We start from the raw sequence: 22430 nt of genomic DNA, 5'->3' as shown, positions 1-22430 counted from the left end.
TGATGAATGTCTGGATGGACCATCATCGACACCGTACATACTATATATATATATATATACTCATAATTAGATAATACATTTCTATTTGTCTGGATCCAACTTGTGTTGCCGAACGCATTACAACACAAGACGGCACCACAGACAGCAAACGGTGCCATCGTGGTCTACAGTGCAGCGGCTCCTTCCCACGTCAAGGTCACCTTCCGGAGCAGACGACGGTGCCGGGAGACAATCATATAATTATTCAATAGATTGGTGGATTCTACATCCCCTAGCAGACGACGAATTATCCGTTTTTATTTCTGCCTAATTCGGTACCACAGAGAGAAGGAGAAGGTCTGTATAAGCGAAAATCTCGGCATCGTAATCGACTAAACACCAAACCATCAGCCATCGATCTTGATTAGGTTAATGTATACTTCGTCTAGAAAGCCGACTATTTCCGTCCTGTACTGTTTGATAGACTCTGTTACAATAGTCTGGGTCCAATCCTGGCAATATAACATAATGTCTAGTCGGGCCATTTCTCCTTCGTTGTAGCATTTCCTATCCCTGCCATACGCACGAAGTATGAAGATCATGGTGTATTAAAACAGTTCCTTCTACTAGTCTCGTGTTGTCAAGTCTGAGAAACATAACATTCAACATTTTTGTGGTATATCATATGTGTATACTTTACATAAACATCTCAAGTATGGGTGTCTTAAGCCTGTTTTGAAATGATTTCAAGAATGTCACACACGAGACGTCTATAGAATTAATGATCCTTTGTAACAACATGTAATACGTACAATAGACATGCGTGGTGAGTTGGTTTGGTCTCCGGTATTTGGATTAGTATACAGATTACCTACCAACCTGGCGTCCTGACATTCCTCGTTAGAGGGATGTTACGTGTGTCGTGACAGAAACCATGATACAAACAGAGATCTAGGCAACCGTAACAACGATTCCAAGGTGTTCTATAGAATGTCTTCACTGTAGTCGGTTTAAGGCTCTAGAATAATAGAACATTTCGTATGTTAGTCTTGTCTCTTTGACATGTTTCATTCAAACTTTTAAACTAGAGAAATTAATCTAGTATTAGAATTCAGCTCTTCCACAACTTTGGGCCTGGTGGTCAGTCTTAGCCAGTGGTTATAGTCTACTTTCTAAAGGCCCTAGTAACAACAACTGATGTTATCTCACTAGATGTGCTTCGGAAATGTCTGTGGCTTTACTGCCTTTCGTATTCCTGATATGAAATTAGCCTTTTTTCTGTTATTTGTTTACAAAGAGAACGATGTATGTATGATTTATATAGGAAGTTTTGTTGGTGTGTAATTAGCAGGACTATCCTTCCTGTTATGTACATTAATTAGTTCTCCTAAGGAATGTCACAGAACAAAGCCTAACCAGAGTCGACGGATCAGAAGTCAATGTAAATACCGTTCAATATCTGCCAATTAACAGAAATCGTGTATGGCTGATATTGCAACTCATATTTAAATGATGTTTGTAGACATTTGCTCGGTGTAAATAAAGACTGAATATTACGATAACAGGATGAACTGTTATCCAAGAACTGTTCAGTGTTTCAGGTCCTGATATTGATAAGGTTTGAATGTAATTTATAAGAACACATGTTCCAGTAATAGAAACGAAATTTTCAGCGTTAGTCGTGACATTAATGTCTATTAATTAAGCTATGTGTTCCTGGATAATCGCTGACATTTTCAAATTTCATATAATTCGTGGTGTTTTGACACTGATGCAATTTCTTTGAGTGCATGCGAGCAGAAAAACCACTCATAGAATGAATTACATAATTACTAGCGTAATCATCCTCCCACATATGTCATTATTTATAATGATAAGAGCCGTAAAAGGCCCCCTAACCACCAACTTTAATAAACTCGGTATTTCTGTCTTGCTGTTAGTGCAAAAAAGTTGACGTAAAATGTCGGTCAGTCGCTGAATCATCAAACCGACCAATCGACGGAATCCACAAAATGGCGTAGTTGCGAAATTAAGCTTGATTCCAATGTCTGTTGATTCACAGCATCTGACCTCATCAACTGCGTAGAAATCTGGCGTTTACCTATAAATCGTTAGGATCGATCGTACCAATGTTGATGGACCTTAAATCTCGGGGGGGGGGGGGGGGGGGGGCGAGATACACGTGACCTGGTCTATTTACAATGAGAGAGAGTAAATCTACTGTCTCATTCATCGATCTTATCTTTGACATCATCAAAGTTGGTTGTTCTTCCGGGACAATTGGATGTGTTACTCATATACTTACATAGTAGTCATAGGCTGCGATATATATATACCGATTGATTGGGAGCCTGATACTAGTCACTAAAGTAAATGAATCATATGGCTTAGCACCGACTCCTTCACGCTGCTTATTGCTACTGCTGCTGGTATTGTAGATGGGTATGATTGGGTGTATTGCTAAATACACCTCTATGAGTGTTTGTTGTGTGTGTAATGTGCATATGACCAATGTACCACAAAGACGAGCCTACGCAATCTGACTGATTCTTACTGTACCTATCATTATTATATTTATAGCTTTTACTAGTGAAATGGAAAATCTAATCATTATTTTCTGTAATAAAACACAGATAAAACTCTACGCTACTAAATATAGTGCAGTGATAATTTCGCAAAACAGACAAAGAAAAGTGTTTTATGTATAGCCAATGTATTACATGTGTATCTTTGGTTATATTGTCATTATAAAAAGTCTCTGCCTACGAAATTAATCAGTTTTTTTCGTAATTTTACGGCCACATCTCATCAGAATGTTTGGATTTTAAACATTTTCCAACTCAATTCAGTTTATTTCCTAACGTAACACAGCGTACAGGTAAAACATAACACATAAAGGTATAATACAATTCATATAAACAAGGTAACATTTTCCTACACATTCTAAAAAGAGAATAAAATTTCATCATCATAACAAATGTGTACTAAACCACGTCAACTAGACAGTCCCAATCCTGTTCATCAGGTTTCGACAAAGGAGACGTACACTTATAATTACTAAAACCTACATTAGACCAAGCGAATGATCATGATTTGATATTTATAAAACAACTTTTCTAAATAAAAAACATTTAAACACGTATGGCTTAACAAAAGTTCCTGTCTGGGTCCAGTTTCATGAACATTCCTTAATTTTAAGGAATTCCTTAACTTAAATTTTCCAATAGGAAAGCATTATAGAAGTTAAGAAAAAATCTTCAGTTAAGGAGCCTTCCTTAAAATCCGTAATGATTTCCTATGAGGAATTTAAAATTAAGGGCCCAGATCCATGACTACTTTATATTCCGACTTTACATATTGCAGAGTTACATCCCTTGCGTGTAGGTATCCATTGTGACGTCATTATTTTGTGAGTAAAACTCATGTCATTTTCCCTGAAAAGAATGACGTTATGCTCTTGAATACATGATGTCACAAATCTGTAATATGTAGATACATGATGTCACAAATCTGTAATATGTAGATACAGAATAAGAAAACAATACCAGGAACATCTCAGTGAGATAAAGCGCATTTTAAATGACTCGTAAGGACAAATCAAGACGCAGTTACAACAATGCGTTATACATAGTGTATCTCCGTCACAAACCATTAACAAAAACTTACGTTATATATACGTAGATGTAAACAAAATCTCAAGTTACATAAACGTAGATTTGAAGAGTAAGATAACAAATTATCAAACCAGGGCAATAAACAATTGCGTATGTCTTTGTTATAAAACAATGGCGTCGTGTTTACCGAGAGTAAGACGCTAACTACGACCAGGATCTGTGATGTTTACACCTTCTAGTTGATGAGACTGTAATTATGTAACTGAACCATTTGGCCAATTTAGCCGGATATTGCCATCCTCCCTTAATTGTCACCTTTGCTGTCGTCTAAAAGGTCTATTTTGATGCCCAGACAGGTGTGGCATTGTCTACTGTCTGCTCATCACCAGGTGCGAAGTATCAATAAGTAGTCATAAAGGGGCGGTCAACGAGGTATTAACCGATCTACGCTCTCTATGCGAAAGCCGATGATGAGTTTGTTCCAATATCAAAAGTAGCATCCAAATAAAATGGTTATCGATAAACTGGGAATTAGCACTAAAATGTTTTGTTGACATATTAATCGGTACTATTGTATTTTTATCATACCCAACCCAATATTTGGATTTTGGTGTTTATCAATACCCTTTGTGGTTTAATTTTAAATAGATAGGTCATGATGTTTACCCGACTAAAAACAGAGTCTGCGTTATAAACAGTCACTTCTATTCTCACATTTAAAGTACTGGGCGAGTTCGAACGTTCATTCGGCTAATTCGTGTGGTGTAGGATAGTAATCACCATGTCAGGGTTAGAAAAATAGCCAGTGGTCATCAAGGAACGGTCAAAATATGTACGTAGTGTATTTTAAAATGACGTTCGTGCTGGGGTTTATCAAACAAACAAAACATGCTTATGAAGCCGGCTAACTCTGTGTCTGTATCCGGTACAACTGAAAACGTCATTACTAGCTTGACCTCCAAACGTTTTGAGTTTTTTAAATCTGATTCCTTCAATCCTAGGACGAATACATGTAAATTTCATCTACGACATTGCTTCAGTAGGATGGTAACATTCTATATCTTTGACCGTAAATACTGGGTATACCTGATAAAAACGTTTATGACTTATATAATGTTATTTTAAGACCATTAAGACAGATTTGGGGTTGAGAGTAGGATTCTAGTCGACGCCTCCAAATACTCGTCAGTAGTGCCAGTGAAACGTCATCTTTTAACAAATAATTTTTAGTAGCTTCGGAGACACCAAGCAATACATGTTTTCTCCTAAACTGATCAAAGATATCGATGATGGTTCATCTTGTAACGTAATCAGAAATCTTGACTAACGAAGATACTGATGGGTCAGCTTAACTTATTTGATAAAACAAAACGTTTCAAAATAAATCAATCAACATCACAAAAGGAGACGGCATTATGCAAATTACCAATGAATACCTCGAAAGTGCAAAGAACAAATAATTAACGATTTTAAAGACAAAATTCATTTGCTAACTTTCACTATATTTATACGATGGTCTGTGTGTTGGTTATTTAAGCATACTAGTATAACATGAAGGCTTCGTGAATTGATTAGAATTGGTATATAAATAAAATGGTGTGATTAAGTGGCTGTGTAGTATGGTATGTATAGTAATTGTGATGGTTTGCTTTTTCTTAATGACGGCCGTGTGGCCATGCAAAGTTGGGACGGTCTGACCACCCACCCACACCGTCAACACTTGATCAGGTATTTAAGAACGGTGTATGCACGTGTTTTCAATAGCTGTCATGGCTGCTATCACAATACTACACAGTGTATATGGGACAAGGAAGTAATTCCAACCAATACTACACAGTGTACAAACATTGACATGGTGCCCAGTAGTGACCAGTCTTAAGGACGGCATGGAAACACATGGGAATGCATCTGCCAAATATTGTTACAATATGCATGCCATCCTCATAGATGATAATTAAAACGAGTTTTCTCTCCCAAAGAAAGCATGAAGATAGGAATAATACGCATTCTAAAATGATCTCCCCTCGTTAGATAGCTAACTCTGACCACTAATGGCGCATTATATGTGCATGCTTAAAATGACAGCACTTTAAAGAAGGAAAGAAGAAAGAGTACGAATTCATACGCAAAGAGCAAACAAGTAAAGTTTGACGAAACCATAGGCAAAGGAAAGAAAACGAGCGAAAAATGAGATCTCCGTAATGTTATAGGCATGCCATTACTTCAAAATTACTTTGAAATAAAATGTTCGGCGTGTATCAAGCAAGTCCCCCCAAACAACGGAGGATAGTTTAGACAAATAATAACCAGATGTTTAAGAATCATCGGATACGGCTCTAATGGCATTAATGTTGTTAATTGTTGGCCGAGTGGTTAAGATGTCCCAACATTTTACCACAAACCCTCCACCTCCAGGTCGCGAGATCGAATCCCATGTTATTTGCTTTTTATTTACGTTTATTTTCGTTACTTGACTCGTGTATCAACCAAATGTGGGTGATTACCATGGTCCGCCATCAGAGTTTTATCAACATTCTGTAACTTAGCACACACACAATGTAGACAATATTGGTTGAAAACAATCATGAGTGGTCGTGGTATCCGGTATTTTTATGTTGGTTAATTTTGTTTACCACTGCCCACGACCTTTGATCGAGAAATGTCACCAGGAATTCGTTCATAAACAATCTCGGAACTGGCCCCGTAGAACTGGTACGTCGTTCCTCTGGACTTGATTGTTTACATAACCCTAACCTTAGAATATCAATTAATTACACCTGCTGAACAAACATACCTGATAGGTATCAGGATATCTAGGTATCTAGGATGACAATGGGGAAGCTTTCGACCATGAACTATCCACCTCTTATTCCTTCTTGTTCGTGACGTGATCATCTTATATCACTCTACGTCAAAAAGAAATAGATGGTTTTTTTTTGGTTTTTTATGAAACAAACAAAACAGAAATCTTATATCAAATAAACATTTTAATAGTTTTTCTTTGATACTTGAAATATGGAACTGTTTGTATTATTACTCTCTTTGAAATTGAAATGTTAGACATTGTAAAGTGTTGGGGAGGGAGATAAGTGGGATGACGTTGGGTTTCTAACACAAATAATCCACGGTATGACAAATCGACGAATCAGCCAGATATTGCCATAGTAAAATTGCCAAATCTAGCCAGATATTTCCATCAGCACAGTCAATGTCTTCTTTCTTTGGTCCTTGTTATCAAATACCATATAGAACATACTATACCAGGCATCGCTAATTTTATTATCCAGTTTAATCACGCGTATTTAGCCTTTCTAATTAGTATCATTAATTATCCTACTTAGCGTCAGAAATAATGACTACTCCCTGCCTATCCTTATTGCACCCCTCCTTCAGCCGTCACATGCTCGACATCATAAGGAGATGCTAATTAATCCAATTAACATATGTAAATGACAGAAAGATATCGTAATTCCCCTCCCCATGGTTTCTGTATCCCTACCCAGAGTCTGCAATATACCAGATGAGCCACGTGCCTACCTAACCTGATACCCGATACCGCGTGGTCAGTCGGACTTATGTAAACTGCCACGGCTTGTGTTACTCCCAAACACATGTCGGTTAATGGCTTAACCCTCCGATGTCACTTCATAATGAGGATATCATTAATTCTGATTTCCTTTGGACCAGTCCCATTGCTTGGTCAGTATGGTAAACATCGAATTGACATCACGAAACTCTTAAAATGCCCAGTGAAGAAAAAACAAGGATGCTTCAATTTCACTAACCACATGGTGTCAGTTTAAACCACATTTCTCTGAATGATATTGGTTGCATTAATCAATAACTTCCTTTTTGTTTACATTAATTAAACTAAAAAGAACAAAGTCAGTCAAAAGCGTTACTGATTCTCTAACAAAGAAAGCATATGTTTTCCAAAGATGACGCCATTTGTCTAATCACCCGTATCAAACAATATTCTACAATCGGATAATTAATTAGATAAAAAAATTCATTGTGTTCATTTAAAAAGAACAATGACATTGCGCCTTGTGACCCGGCTATAAACGCACGCCACCTGTCGTTAAGGTCAAGCCACATGTCACAGCGACACCTGACGTAACCCCTGGAGACAAAGGGAGACAATCGGGCGGGGTGTTTTACGAACAAATTACAGAAATCACAGGTAAATGGTATTCACCCACGCCAGCTACCAATCCGATTAGTAGAGTTACCCATGATAACAAGATTAAGGCCCTTCCTAGAAGTGAGAAAATTAGCATTTCAACAATACGAGAGAGTAAATAAAGATTAAATATATCAAGAAAAGGTGTGTTTAATTAAGTAAATGATGTCTTAGAATACATGTATGCTGTTTTAACCTTTTAAAGCTATTGCAACACGTCTCTAAGTCGCCAGTACATGAGAAGAAAGGTTTTTTTATTTAACAGAATGCGTAGTTTATTTTATCCGTGACATATGATTCCTAAGTTTTAAAATAAATATAAGTCCTTGACACGTACAATGAAAATCATATTTCTGGTTTGTGATGTATTTATATAAGGGTGTTCTAGAGGTACAAAATATAAGTGTGTTAAGTTTTGATTTATGTGAATTCTATTATGAAGACAAAAATGATTATATATGTGTGTCCTTGTGTTGTTATTGATTATAATTTTGTAGGGAGAGGGCGTCATTTAAGTTGAAAACGTGTGCCTAATCTCATTGTTCATAAAATATTATAATATGTTAAGTTTGAATATAGTCGTTGATTTCACCATTGATGTTTCACCTACAAAGTGATATCAGACACGTCCGTATTTGATCTGATCATATCGATTTTACCTGAATCTAATGATTTACGCTGACATTTTTATCTTTGATCTATACTGTCAAATCCACTAATCATAACCGAGATGACACCTTTCTCTAATCCACAAACACGTTGGAGCAAATAACTTTCTCGATCTTTATTATTTTTGATTATCGATTACATAACGCAATGGTCTCAGTGCACCAGTATTACCCGATAACGAAGTCTGTGAGCTTAACATAAAGAGGCCCGAGGTGCTCGACCAAGGCGATCTAAGACAGGCGATCAGCGATAACAATCAATTTCTATTTAATCATTTCTTATCGCCTATTTATTGTTTTTAAGCCCCAAGGTTAAAATGCTAGGTGTCATCTTAGCTGATAACGGGACAGATAAACAATATGTTCTTTCTGAATTTCTATACATATCAATATTTTCTTTGGTGTCGATTTCACGCGGAGAAGTGTCAGAACTCGATTAACAATGGAGGTGTCATTGGGACGAGATGAAGACTATAGATATACCTTGCATTTGTTCTAAAGTTTTAAATTGATACAGTTATGGAATTCGGGACGTACCAAACAAGCTCAGGATCAAAGGAAACACAATTAATACCAAGACAAAGATTTAACGGTCCATTCGGTTTTATCTTAAACTATCCAAACTAGATTCGTCACCTGGCCAACTTGGTTATGTAGAAAATTCCCAGGATGTCTATCATTGTGTCCAATAAAGTTCCCGAACTTATTATACTAATGGGGGTGAGATAGGACTGGCTGCCATGTGGAATATCTGGGTATGACACAACTAACAGATGTATAGTAATAAACCGACTCATCAGAATATAGACAAATTTACAGCCCCCATCCCTGCAGTCTCAGACCATCAACACACCCCGAAATCGACATGATATGACGTAACGGTGCGTGCATCTCCCTACAAACTCGCGCGCGACCCTCCCGCCATACCGATGCTTGCCACTAATGAGTGGTGTTTATTGTCCTATTCAAATCAATGGCACGTGTTGAGGAGACCATACCGATGCTTGCCACTAATGAGTGGTCAATATGCTTGACTAATGTTGATGGCGTTGCACTTGATCTAAAAATACCACAGATGCTTGCGATGGTTGTTGAATGTCCAGCCATCGACTTGTTTACATTACAGAAGACCAGCACTAATTCGGTTGATCTGTACATACAGTAAATCAGGCGTGTTTATGAACAGACATGGTCCGACATACGGCCACGCACTAATTACCACAGCTAGGTCAGACTGACCAATGGCTTATACTAATACAGAAATTATCTGTCATCCCGACAGTATACTAAATATTCCTTGTGTATTTTGTTTGTTTGACATTCGGACAAGTGGATCGAAGGTGATATGAGGGTGATGATGGGTGGTGGTGGTGGTGTGTGTGTGTTTGGGGGGGGGGGGGGGGGAGTGGTGTCATTGGACCTTGGACCTCTGTATTTAAACAAAAGACAAGCTCTTGACAATGTATGAACGGCACAATCATCAATGGAGAACGTGTTTGTAACAAGACATAAAACTACTATTTCTTCTTAAAAGTTTCAAATATAAAGTGTTGTATCAATCCAGGTATTGTTTACTATCTCCATACATGTATATAAAGCCTCCGTGACTTCCATACACACCCCATTTACCCCCAGAAATTAAATTGTCTCCGAATCCCTATCGAGGTATCGAAATAATATCAGTCCTTGGACTGCGATTTTGTTTGCTACATTACATTGTATTTGATTTTGCCGAGTATGGTTATTTTCGTTTCCAGGGGTCAGATTTCACATGTATCCACCATCCCTTCCTGAAAATCTCTGACGTTTCTTAACAGTCATACTTGTAACGTATTTATAATAATTTCTCCCATCCGTACTCTTAACCACAGGATAACATACGTTACGTATCCGGTCATTTCAAATTGCCGTAATATAACAGACCTAGATAGTGGACAGCTCATACGACAGTTGCTAGAGGAGATATCTCATAACATCGACCTAGTCCCGTATGTACTTCGAATGCAACTATTCACTTTTATATTTCAAATTCTATCAATGAAAAGTTGTTCATTAAAAGTGAGTATTCCAAATTAATGACCGCTACTACAACGCCGTAGTTAACTGAAGTTATATACGCATGTTGACAATGCCGCCCTTGATTTTACTAAAGTACACTTCACCTAAGAGATGGCCATCCGATACCCTTCAATTAGACCGGACATGGCCTATAATGTCAGCTGGTCAGCTCCGACTGTGTATGACTGTCAGGACACGACAGTAAGTGATCAATACATGCGTCCGGTCCGAATTCCGGACAAACGCAATATAAGAAGTCAGTGTGGCTGTCGTTCTCAGCTGACCAATGATCAGCTAGATGTACTATTCCCGATAGTAATATTACACATGAATAAAGTATTAGTCCTGCTGTCGCAGTAATGGTACGAACAGAACTCGATACAAAACGTTTAGACTTTTAGTGGGTTCGTCGTAATTTTGAGTCAAAGACATTGTGTAGTAACTGATGGCTAGATCATGGAAATGTTGTTGTATTCCATCTACCACTTTGATGACGTCATATAAGCCAGGAGACAGTGTGGTCAAAAAAGGTGTTTATCTGTTTGGTTTTATTAGTTTAATAGCCAAGGTCATTTAAGGACGTGCCAGATTTGTTGGTGGAGGAAAGCCGGAGTACGCGGAGAAAAACCACCGATAGCCGTCAGTACCTGACATCAGTCCCATATGGAAGTCGCAACTCAGAGGTGGAGGGATTGTGGTGATATGTCGGGACATCTTAACAACTACGGCTGCCCCGTGTTGAAGTCTAGTGAATACTACAAATATTAGTATGATATATTTCTTAAAGAAACTATTTCCTGTAGAACGCTATTGCTTGCCTGAAATAAATATTATAGTTTAACCCATCTGTCTTCCTATCTAAAACACACTTTTGGCATCATCAGATTAATTCAGTGTATTATGCTTTATACATGCGTTATTTCTACTTATACTAATAGATTAAAAGATATATCATATCGCATGGAAACTGAGTCGGAAGCGGATATTTACAGATCCGCATGACGTCAAAGGAAAGAGTCACAAAAAAAATACTTCCTATTGCTTGTACACGTCGATAGAGATTGCAAGCATTGCTGTTCATACTCCATGTACTCACGTTGGAAGCAGTTTTAGTTTTTTTATAGAAAATCTAGTTCGGAAAACAATCTTAAAGTACACCTGTGATGACAAATGACCTTGGGAGAAGTGTGGAGGTTACAGAGACACACTCAAACAGTACAGTCTGACATAGCAACACCTCCGATCATCTCATTCCTAAACATTTAGTCAGACATTAAATAGCAGAGAAGGGCGAAAATAAGACTGCTAGAGTCATTGTCTGTACCATACCATTATATGTAAGGCTGTTTTACACATGAGGCTGCTAATGATGATCTGCTACCTAGACTACCTGTGTAGTACCTGTAGAGGAATGGTTCTCCAATTTACTGTTTTATCAAAGGTTGGTTTGGTTGACTGTTGATGTTGTACAAACCGAATTAACAAACACAGATTAATTGTCCTTACCAACCGTTATATCTACGCCCTGTTGACTTCAAGCTCCTACTGACTTATTCGGGAAGTTTTTATCAGCTCAGTTTTTGCCTCTATCCTATCACCACCGTTGAATTTTCTCCTTCAATTTTAACTGATCTCTGCACCTCTATACCCTCCCATATAAGCAGTGTTTCTCTACTTCAGTATCTGAGCTTGTTCTCTTCTCCTTATTTCTCTGCATCTTTTCAAATAATTTTATCTCGTACTTCCGTTCTACTTTTGCCTCTTTGTCGCCACTCTCTTCCACCCTCCAAGCTTGTGCCCTCTTTCCCTCAGACTCGCTCTTTCACACTCGTCCAAACCCTAGATAACGTTAGTGTCCCCTACTTCTCTCAAAACCCCGGATCTAAGTTCCATCATCAATACCAACACTTCTCAGAGTTCATGGTTATTTCTAATGTGTCTATGTTCTCCTTTATTTACTCCATTTCCCCACCATGGTCCCTTTATTTCCCAACTTTCCCCGCTATGGTCCCTTTATTTCCCAATTTGGTCCCTATGGTCCCTTTATTTTCCCCATTTCCTCGCCATGGTCCCTTTATTTTTTCCCATTTCCCCGCCATGGTCCCTTTATTTTCCCCATTTCACCACCATGGTTCCTTTATTTATGCTAGGTTTACACTATGCTCCCGGCGCCACGGCAGTTCCCCAGAATCTCACGGTGATTTCAAGTTTTGTGACGTTCTGTAGCGTTTTTTCCACGTTTGACCACGGTTGCTGCAGATTGGCTACTTTCCCGCTATGGTCCCTTTATTTTCCCCATTTCCTCGCCATGGTTCCTTTATTTACTCCATTTCCCCGCCATGGTCCCTTTATTTCCCAACTTTCCCCGCTATGGTCCCTTTATTTTCCCCATTTCCCCGCCATGGTCCTTTTATTTTCCCCATTTCCCCGCCATGGTCCCTTTATTTTCCCCATTTCACCACCATGGTCCCTTTATTATCCCCATTTCCCCGCCATGGTCCCTTTATTTTTCCCCATTTCCCCACCATAGTCCCTTTATTTTTTCCCATTTCCCCGCCATGGTCCCTTTATTTTCCCCATTTCATCGCCATGGTTCCTTTATTTTACCAATTTCCCCGCCATGGTCCTTTTATTTTCCCCATTTCCCCGCCATCGTCCCTTTATTTTCCCCCATTTCCCCACCATAGTCCCTTTATTTTCCCCATTTCACCGCCATGGTTCCTTTATTTTCCCCATTTCACCACCATGGTCCCTTTATTTTCCCCATTTCCCCGCCATGGTCCCTTTATTTTTCCCCATTTCCCCACCATAGTCCCTTTATTTTTCCCCATTTCCCCGCCATGGTCCCTTTATTTTCCCCATTTCACCGCCATGGTTCCTTTATTTTCCCCATTTCCCCGCCATGGTCCCTTTATTTTCCCCATTTCACCGCCATGGTTCCTTTATTTTCCCCATTTCTCCGCCATGGTCCCTTTATTTTTCCCCATTTCCTTGCCGTGGTCCCTTTATTTTCCCACTGTCTACCCTAGTCCTAAGACAGATGTATCTTCGACCACCTGATTATCATACCGTAACTAATCTTAACCACTGGATCAGCAAGGTCTTAAATTGTCAAGCTTCATCGTCAAATCACCTGCACATGTACGATATGGTGCAATGGACGTGTAGATGTTATCGTTCCTTATTTAAGCTCACTTCCGGTTCACTCACTGGCCCTCTTATCAAGTCATTTTCGTTTAAAGCTTGAAACAATATGTCGTCCGTTTAATGTGAAGAGACATTATCGATTGACCCATGAATTAATCAACGTCTCTGGTCTTTTTTTAACTAATTAGACAGTTCGTTTGGACCATGTTGCGTCTACCGGTTATTCGAACGGAATGGCTTCCGCATTGTAACTACACAGATGTCGGTTAGTTTTGTTTTTGCTCGTTGCAAAAATAGCCGTGGGCAAAGTTCCTCATTGACCCACTTACCCAGAACAACTGACCCCAAAACGCATGGATCGCGTAATGGATAAGTCGTCTTTTTTACGCAAGTGCTAATCTTCGATTTAAACGTAACACTCGTCTGTCACGCAAGCCATACGATTATCTCTTCTCGCTGACTTCACGCTCAACTTCACGTACAAGACGAGAGCACTGAGTGAAACTAATCTGGTGGATTTTTCTTAAAGTAGTTCCATGTCAACCATTTTGTTTTATCGTTGTAATTTGAAGGAGGGGCCTTTTACCTCCTGACATGCAAGTTACTAACACAGGAAAAGGAAATTGAATATTTCAGCAGATTATGAAGGCAAATTATTATCTTCTAAGAGAAAAATGCGTTCCACCTACTAGCCAAGCATACCCAGTATACTCACGTGAGGAGGGTTGAAAGTGTTCGTATTAGTAGCTCCCTTAATATATATAGGAGAGAAATAAATGCAAATAACATCTCGTCATTAGCTGCTCGTTTTTATTTAGAACATTTCGTTAATGTTATACTATGAACAGGTACCTGTATGATACATGTTGAGTTATCAAGCTGACAGTACTTTATGGTATTGCCGTTCTCAGAGGAAGCCATAACGACCATCATGACCTGATAGGTACATACTCATCAAGTACTTTCTTGGTCCAGATACTCCGTCATACTGTAATCTAATATGCGATGATTCAAATGTATATAACTACGTCAAATTAGCACTCAACATGGATCAACTTTATTGATTGACGAATGTATATTTCATGAAATATAAAACATTATAAATTGAAATCCAACACTGACAATGAAAGCTAACTAGCCTTTGTTTTAAAATAAAATCAAACTCGTGTCTGGTTCTAATTAGATAACAGTTTCTGAAATCTCGCGAGATTTTATCCCAGGCTTACGCACGTGTAAATGTTCCTGCGTTGTGGTTGATAGGAAATACTTTCTGTACTTTCCGTCGATCGCTCATTTTGTCAAAGGCACTTCTTTCGATTCAGAAATATAGATCGAACTGCTTAAACATTAAGGCCACTGATTCCATAAAAAGTGGGTAATAAAATGGAAATAATCATCACGAAGGCTTTTATAATCCCGGGGATGGAGATTTGGGACAGATGGCATTGAACCAAAGGCGTTATACGGAAAACGGCGAATATCCTTATCGATAATCTTACAATGTCGATACCATCTTCTTATACCTGGGGCAGAGACGCTAAAGGATGGCGAAGATCAGAGTAATTCAATATCTCTCATGATAACATCTTTAAAACACTTTTATGCAACTGATAAGGTGCAGAAATGTGTGTCATGAATAGTATTATGCGGGCTGGAATATGCGACACTCTCTACACTCCTCAACACCATACGGGATCATTGGGAGTCTAAGCCTGTCGAGATCTTGTATACTCAAAAGGCAGCAATGTTCATAATGCTGGCGTTGTTATTTTCTTTGGTATGATATACATGTGAGATTTAACGCACAGGTATTAAGCTAGTGAAGCTTGAATCAAACCTCAAAATTTAGTTCGGCGGAGGAAAATTATTTAATGTACATAATGTAATTTGCTTTTAACCATTAAAACATTTTATAATTTAAACGTTGATTCCCCATTAGAAATGGACGGTTTAATAATCGTCTTGACAACATAATTTCCTGATATGCGTTTCCTAGCCAAGAGAAGACTGTCACCTGACATATTCTCAATGATAACTTTTTAAACGTCAGCTATTCTGATCGACATTAGTCATAGGTTACGTGTTTCACGGATGGGTTGTCAAATTAGATATTTATATCTCACTATCGGTCTTTCACTGGAATTGAGATACCTTTAATCAATGTTAAAAAGACTCTTTCAGCCCGAACAAATCTGTTACCATTGATACAGGTCAGATAGAGTGTGTGACTTGTCGTTAGGAAGCTAGCACAATATCGGTTAAACTTTCCCAAACTGTTCACACGGTCTCGGGGTGGATACTGGGGGAGAGAACTTAAATATATATATATATATATATATATATATATATATATATATATATATATATTTATATATAAATATATAATGTGGTAAAGATTATTATATATTTTAGTCTTGTTTAAAACAATGCCATAAAATGATAGCACATTCATTTTCCGTCCCATAACGTATTCACAAGTCTCATACATGTTCTTTTCCTTCACATATTATGTAGCCGAGACTTTAAATTACAGTAGGGACGCGTTCAACAGTATAAAAGCAAAACAAAAATAATATATATTAAACTAACAACAGAGGAACAGTTTTCATGTGAATTGAGTTTTGTGATCTGTTCATACGTACAGAGAACCCGAGGTCATATAACGACGTCTATTGATTTGACGGTATCAACCGAAACTACAAAATCACTTAATGGCGTTCAAAGATAAAGAACTTGTTATTTCTGACATTCCGGACCAGGGCACATTTCGAGGACGTGTCACGTATTTTGTATGTTCCTTCTATGGTACAAACAGCAACCAAATACCATGTGAAACAAACGGGACCATGCTTCTATTACAATCCATACGTATTTGACAGATAATACAATATGGGCACACCCCAATGATCCTCAGTATAGGAAGCAGTGAGAAAAAACAGTAGCAGTTGAGTGAACATTATACCTTCCAGCCCCTCAGTATTGTGTGCTAACCTTCTACCCGATGACGTGGGGGATGATCTTATGTCAAGTGATCTGTCTGCACTAAGTGTCCCAAAGGAAGGGTCTAATCGGACGGGGTGAGGTACTTTTACGTGCCCTCCCTGTAGTGAATCCATCAGGCATAGCGCCCGATATAACCGTCATCCTTTTCTGAAACGCCACAGGGGCGTGGTGTGTAGACTTCGCCCACCCAACGTGAGAGAGCCGATCAGTTCATTGACCACCAAACTGTACATCCTCAAGCACGTTGGCGCGTAAACCTTCTGAAATATAATAAAATAACAATGTTTATGGAACTTCTTCAAATGCATAATTTACATTTGTACACGCAAAAATATGGCAAGTAATCAGAAATATATATACATATATCTTGAATGAACTACTCGTGCTTTAAACCATAAACATAAAGATAGTGAAGTAGAGTTGGTGGCGATTTTGGTAGGTATGTTGATAGCTTTGGTAGAAGTGGTGAGTGTGGTGGGATGAAGATGATAGCCTTGGAAGTAGTGGTGACTGTGGTGGAATGATGGTTAACGGGATGACGTCGATGTTGGGACTGATGATAATTGCGTTTTCGTTGGTGGCGGCGGTTGGACTGATAGTGATGGTCGTAGTGGTGGCCGGGGGTTGTTACTGCTATTGGTGGTAATTTGTGTTGATACTACCGATGGTGGATGTGGGATTGATGGTCGTGCTAGTGGTGGAGATTTTTGGATCTGCTACCGGTGGTAGCGGCGTTGGGACTGATGGTGATGGTTGTTGTTTCTGATGGTGGTGAGTATGGCGACGATTGTTGCGATGATAATGGCGATGGGATATGTGTCCGTGACGGTGTTGAAAGTGATTGTGATGGTCGTTGAAACTGATGTTGATAGGAATGGCGGTGATAATGGCGGCAATGGTGGCGGCGGTGGGATTAATGATGACAGTGGTGGTAGTGCTGGTGGAGTGGGATCCCTACTTAATGAACTGCTGTATACATTAAAGCATACCATAGTACATTCGTGAGTCTATAAGGATTACAGAAGTAATCTCCTAAACCTCATACCAACGCGCTCACCAATAATCTAGCCCATAATGCCAGTGTCAAGTTGGAATTACCGTTAGCTGACCGACGGGTGCCCCGCAAGCCTAAGTCTTCGAGATTTTCTCAAAACAGAAATAGCTACCTCGAACTCATTACCGGACGTAATTGAATGACCTGTATTGCCTGAAAATACATAACTTTGACAGATAATGGATATTTTTTTCTATTTTACCGTCATGCTGTTGTCCGTGAAATCGCCATGCGCGTTTTATTGGTGAATGTCGTAACTACCGGGACTAAAACAAGCTAACCATACAGAACGACACGTGACGCTGTCGCCAAAAAAGTACCTTATGACACCGTAATACCATTAATCCAGTGACCGCAAAATACTGCTGATTAACTGCACCGCTTGGGATTAGGCGAAATGCTGTGATCCAAGCCGCGAGATCCAGACAAAACATATTGTACCCTGAATGATGTTAATGAAGAGAAACACGTTGTCGCAGGTTTGGAGGTGATTTGTGGTATTGTCTCTACTTCACTGTACAACTCTTTCGTAATCCACTGATCCGACAGTGATGCCAGGTGCAAAATGTAATGACAATCGATGGCAACTAAAACTTGAAATAGATCAATCCTCGAGTATGATGGACGGTATATGATTTTATCATATATTTTAACATCACTGTAATAAGACAATACGCACAAATACTAGATGTTATATCAAGTAATTACTAAAGTAATGCTCTTAGAATTTTGCCATATTTTGACGTGTAGAAAGAATTTTAATGATTTTCGTTCCCAAAGACAAAATCAACACCCTATTCACAGGATTCAGTACAAAATAATTCCTTCACTTAAAAATCCGTGCCTTAAATAGAAAGCTTACATTTTGTGAATTATACTTTAGCACGCCATATGACACGTGTTCACATGCCATGCACGTGTTTCAGATCTGTGCTAACGACAATAGCCTCCATATTGAGATACTATGACACACTATATATATGAAGAGCCACCAAGACATGGCGAAAGCTCTAGTAGAAGTTTTTCGTTGTATTTTTATAAACAAAAATATTTATCATAATTAAAAGAAATGAGAAGAAAATTAAGAAAAACCAATATGATTATAACCAGTCCTAGTAAAAATATCGTATTTGGCATAATATCTTTGAATTCAAACCTTACATTTGTACTAGTATTCGATACATATAAATGTGTTTGGATTTGTAATACTGTAACCATGGAAATGTCCGCCAATCACGCGAAGGTCGCTGAATCGTGAAACTTTGCCCGCGCTTAACATGATGCATGTAAATGTCTTAAACGTACAGCTTAAAGTCTGTAGGTATATGTATCGTGAAAATCACAACACCATGAAAGTTTTTTGGGTTCAAATCGCGAAATTAAACACGCGCGAAAGTATCCGATTTGACTGTAATTAAGTATATAAGGAATTCTCGTGATTATGAACATGCATTTTATTTCTAGAATACAATACACAAAATCCACGGTTAGACTTAAATGTATTTCTGGAGGTATTCTTATGTCGTAAAAGAAGTCAAAAAGAAAAACAAAAAGTAGCAGACAATGATTAGAAAATTCTGAACGACTCTCTTTTTTTGTCATTAGCTGAGCTCGATTTAGACAATCCATAAAACTCTGTGGCTGTGATTACCCTCTTGTGCAATCTTAAAATAGATTTAACAATAAAGCATTTCTCTCTTAAAGAAAGGAATCCTTACTTGATGGATCACCTTCCACAGTTACCTAGTAGGCGTGGCGCTGTATAGTATGATACTGTTAACAAGAAAAGGTAATCTTTCTGTAGTGCGGAGACAATAGCGCCGAAATGATATAGTCCCCATCTACCAAAGTCATAAAACAAAGCTTGAATGTGAATGACATTCCCAGCGAAATCAAAAATATATAGCCTGTACCACAACCCTCCCCCATATACTAGTAACATTCAAACCATGATCTCGGCTAGTATGGTTATCGACTTGGTATTTTACTCATCTTCTTATCTATTATTAATACAAACATTTATTTCCAACTGAACTTTGGTAAATATTCAGCCATTTAAAAAAAAAATCACTACGAAATTATATTACACTCGAACATTGAAAGTCATTTGTTTGTGTCAAGTGTGTTTGGATCTTGTTGATAAAACTTTCCATTTAATTTCCATATTCTTTGCCAGCGATTTAACATCTGTAAAGCCATTTAAGGAAAATACACATTCTATTGACTAACTCCGTGTCCTGGCTCTTTTCAAGCATTGTTGTTTGTCTGACACGCTGAAATCTTAAAAGTCTATGGAAGACAGCAATCAAAAATACTGAAAGGAGAGAAAAATACTCACAAGACAACACTAAAAAACGTTGAAAGTATCAAATGTACACACTGGGAATATCTGTCACAATTAAAACAAAGCTATAAAGAACAGTGAAAATAATTCTGGAGCCAAGAGTTCCACACCCAGATCTTAACGAACACGACACCAGTAACAAACGTGCTTCCCCGGCTGGCGAGAACAGGGCCTGATATAGAAACACGGACAAACGACATTCCAATCATTATTCCCTTGTGAAATCTAAAAATAGATTTTAAAATAATTTGATTCTTCTGTACCACCAGAACTTCATTCGATCACAATAACATTTCTGTAAATATGTGATGTTATTTCCGACTGTAAGAATCAACTAGGGACGTAGCGAAAGAGGTAGCATGCGCCCTCGTGACAGCAATAGCACGAGGGAAGCACGCGCTGTAAACGACTTAGAAACGGCAATGAGATTTCATGATGGTAGGTCTATTGTTACAGGCGATTCTGTTACATCACACAAAGACAAAGACACTTGTTCTATATAAGGTAAAAGTTAAAGAAAAAAAAAAAAGAAAGAAAAACCCAGCACTGCACCTGAGAACTAGCTCTGAACAAAACAACAAAACAGGTTGTTTACGTGCATGACGAATACATCGACTTTGATTTACACATATAAATGGCACGTGTTTGCCTTGTATGTACGGAACATATGTCCTTAAATCATGCGAATGGAAATAACATCAATCGATATGACGGATTTCTGTTAGTGGGCGATACTTACTCGATTTCACCAATATTAATGATCAATATCTATCGATGATATAGACAAGAAATTGCACAGCAATGTTTTCAGGAGAGAAGGTTTTACAAAGGCAACTACGTCACTAAAAGTCGAATCAATATACATGTAGCTGCAGAACTAGAACTGTTCACCAGTATATACAATGTAATGGTGTTTTGAATTACCACTGGTTGCACAGTGTTAATAACTATGAGTCGATATAATTCTGGAGTTTTACATCAAGAGACTGTCTGACTTACGAATCAGCTGGACAAATAGAAATATTCCATTTACTTCCATAAAGAAAATGGTGTCATTCGAAGATACTAAGATGGCCCTTAGAATCCTCTTTGCTGACAAGTCAAAATTGCCTATGACTACTTTTCCCAATGTTGGAAAAATGGTGTAAAAAGTATGTATGGTAGTTGATTATTGTGAATCAAAGATAGCACTTTGACACAAAGTGTCATTTTTATTTGAAGTTCACTGTTTTGTACTAGCCGAAGCAATATCTCCCCAATTGGGTTATCTGATAGATATGTCTGTAAGCAGAAATGACAAATATCACAGTCATACACACACAGTAAATTCATTATATCTGCTCGTATTAGCAACATATCTTATCAATACCCACAAAATAGGAAACAGGTGGCTCATTCTGAAACAGGACTAAACAATAAGGGGTGGGTGTTCTTGATGTTTCGGCCAAATACAATATTTGTAAATTGTGAGCATTTCTTGTTAAAATTCTAAAGACTTCACAATGAACCTTCAATATACACTGAGCAATAAAGTGAACATTTTGACTCTGTACAAAGCGTAAGAAGCACTGATTTTCGAAATGTTCGCCAAATTGGCAATTTCTTAAAATTCTTGCATAAAAACCCCTTACAAACAATAGAAAGCTAATTGTCCATACTTTTAATATGACAACTTGCTACGAATAGACACAGTTATTTTTTGAAAACCACTTTTTGATTGAGACTTCAAAGCGACTGAAACCTCGCCAGAAAAGATTCTTAAATCAAACCTTCTCACTTAGAGTGCATTGTTGTCCAAATCCTGTATATATTTATTATTAAATGGCTTTCTATTGCAGATCTCTGTCTAGTTAGCGTAAGTGTAAAAAGGGCGGATTATCGACCAGGACTGTGAATGGTACATCAATATCCCTGTGGCCAGTCTTACAGACGGTGCCTTGATTAGGAAATTAGGCGGGAAAACTCTGACACCTACGTGAAGCCCGCTGGGACACCGGCTAACGGACAGGCACTGGACGAAGTCTGTAATTACAAACATTTAATAAAGGTTGAAGGATTTTCATATAGCGTTAACATTTCCTGAAAATAAATGATTTTTTTTGTAATAGTCTGCACCCATATTTGTTATGGCGCGATGTTATGCCATTTTTTTGCTATTCAGACAAAGCCTTATCTTAACTGACAGTTTATTAAAACATGCGTCTGGCGAGCGTTAAATATTCTATAACCTGGAATTGATCTGTAGTTACCGTAATTTATTGCCGAGTATGGAGATGTAAATGCCAGACAGATACCAAAATTAACATGCATGTCGACTGCACCACACCGATCTTGTCGTATCGTCTGGCAGCAGCCGTGGATGTGTTCCGCCAGCTGGACA

At 38.2% G+C, this 22430-nt stretch overlaps 1 long non-coding RNA gene across 1 annotated transcript; it reads left to right on the top strand.

The window, feature by feature from the left end:
* The first annotated feature begins 202 nt into the window (after nucleotides 1–202).
* Nucleotides 203–22162, top strand: LOC138304741 (uncharacterized). The gene is made up of 2 exons (XR_011205631.1): nucleotides 203–336; nucleotides 21889–22162. It is a non-coding gene; the product is annotated as an uncharacterized lncRNA (long non-coding RNA).
* Nucleotides 22163–22430: the final 268 nt, after the last annotated feature.

This window comes from Argopecten irradians, chromosome 12 (genome assembly GCF_041381155.1).
Source record: "Argopecten irradians isolate NY chromosome 12, Ai_NY, whole genome shotgun sequence".
Taxonomy (NCBI): domain Eukaryota; kingdom Metazoa; phylum Mollusca; class Bivalvia; order Pectinida; family Pectinidae; genus Argopecten; species Argopecten irradians.
This window is presented reverse-complemented; position numbering and strand designations above follow the sequence as displayed.